The sequence below is a fragment of the Mastomys coucha genome, unplaced genomic scaffold (assembly GCF_008632895.1).
Source record: "Mastomys coucha isolate ucsf_1 unplaced genomic scaffold, UCSF_Mcou_1 pScaffold23, whole genome shotgun sequence".
Classification (NCBI taxonomy): Eukaryota; Metazoa; Chordata; class Mammalia; order Rodentia; family Muridae; genus Mastomys; species Mastomys coucha.
In genome coordinates this window covers 60,878,250-60,880,483 of record NW_022196906.1, presented here as the reverse complement: position 1 = coordinate 60,880,483, position 2,234 = coordinate 60,878,250, and positions in this window count along the sequence as shown.

Below are 2,234 nucleotides of genomic sequence, written 5' to 3'. Positions count from 1 at the left end.
AAAAAAAAAAGAGTCAAAGAATATAGGAAATGATCTGAGACATTTTCATTGATTCACTTAGCACATCTCCACTGAGGGACTATTATTAGTCAGACACTGTGTGAGGCTCTAAACAGCACTGACAAGCTTTAACACCTACCCTCAAGAAGGTTCTGTTCTAATGGAGGGACCTGGAAGAAGAGACGACATAATTACAATACCCCGCAGGATACTGTACAAATAAGAAGGATGTAGGGGATGAAGCCAGTGAGAGAAAAGGCAAAGGAAGCTAAAGGGCTGATGAAGGATGATCTGTAAGTCAGCTCTGAACACTTCAGCAAATTGCTCTGTTGTGGGTTGTGGATTGTGCTTTGTTCCAATAAAACGCACAGCTCCTAAACCATTAGAAAAGGGTCTTTGATGTGGACTCACTATATATACCTGTTAACTTTGAAGAAAGATAGGATGAATGGAGGAAAAAAAATCATAATTAAAAACATTTTGTTCTTGGAGCATGTGTTTAAACACGTAAAGAGAGAACACATTCCACTTCCCATGCTTGGTCCCTTAGGCCAGCCTTCCTAATCCATCTAATACTGCAGCAGAGAGCCAAGAGACATTTCCAAAACATGACAACAATACCTACATTTTTTGGCTTACAGTGTATTTTTTTGAGGTTTATTTATTTATTCTATATAAGGACACTGTAGCTGTCTTTAGACACACTAGAAGAGGGCATCAGATCTCATTACAGATGGTTGTGAGCCACCATGTGGTTGCTGGGATCTGAACTCAACCTCTGGAAGAGCAGTCAGTGCTCTTAACCACTGAGCCATCTCTCCAGCCCTCCTAGCTTATAGTTTATTTATACTTACTTATAGATGTCTGTGGTTCTTGGTTTGGTGTGTGTGTGTGTGTGTGTGTGTGTGTGTGTGTGTGTGTGTGTGTTTGTTTTTGGAAAGAATTTGGCAGTGTATCTTAGACTGGCCTCAAACTTGGAATCCTCATGCCTCAGATTGCCAGGTGCTGGGATTACAGGTAAGTGCCACCATATCCAGATGTTTTGTTGTGTTGTTTATGGTATCTGTGATCTAACTCAGAATTCTTGCCTCTACTCAGCAAGGTGATAGGGAGGAAGCCTAGTAGGTTTGTCTTATTGTGTTGATTTATTTATTTTTACAGTGCTTGGGATGGTGCCAGGGCCCCATGATCGTGAAACAAGCTGAGCTACATCCCTAACCCAAGATAGCTGTTAGCGCTTTGTTTGTAATCATAGTTCCACAAAAAAAGGAAAACCTCTAAAAGTAATTATTGCAACTATCAAACATTTATTATTAGTCACACGATATGCTAGAAATGTAGGAGTTCAAATCATGTACGTGAAAAAAAAAAAAAAGCCTAACAAACAGTCAAGAATGGAGTCTATCCCTCTATGTGCATCATAAGTTGTCACTAAAGAAGCAGGAGGATCTGCTGCAGGTTTGAAGCCAGGCTGGTCTACGTCATTTCAGGCTAGTCAGGGCTATAGCAAGATCCTATCTTTAAAAAGACAAGAAAGAAAGAAAGAAAGAAAGAAAGAAAGAAAGAAAGAAAGAAAGAAAGAAAGAAAGAAAGAAAGAAAAGGGGAAGGAGGAAGGGAGGGAAGGAGGGGGGAAGGAGGGAGGGACAAAGGGAGGGGAAGGAAGGGAGAGAGAGAGAGAGAGAGAGAGAGAGAGAGAGAGAGAGAGAGAGATGGCTTGGCAGTTGAGAGCACTGACTGCTCTTCCAGAGGTCCTGGGTTCAGTTTGCAGCAACCACATGGTGGCTCACAACCATCTGTAATGGGGATCCGATGCTCCACTTCTGGTGTGTCTGAAGAGACAGTGTATTCGTATACATTAAATAAATAAATAAATGTTTTTTTTAAAAAAAGAAAGAAAGGAAGGAAAAAGAAAAAGGAAAAAAGAAAAGCAAAGCTGAAGTGCAAGGTCAGGTGCCCAACTGAAACTTGTTGCTACTACAGTAGTGCCCCTCTAGGGACAAGGGATGTCTGCAAGGGCAGGATGTTTATTGTACCTTGATATTTATAGACCTTTAATAGCTAACTTAGTAGGTTCTCTCCAACGTGCCCATCACAGTGTTTTCTTGGGATAAGTAAAATTTGGAATTGACTAATTCTACAAGCCAATTAAAATTAATTTTAAAAAGGCAGAGTGTAGCAGACCATGCCCCTGATCTCAGCCTTTGCAATGGGAAGGTGGTGGGGGATGGAGGGG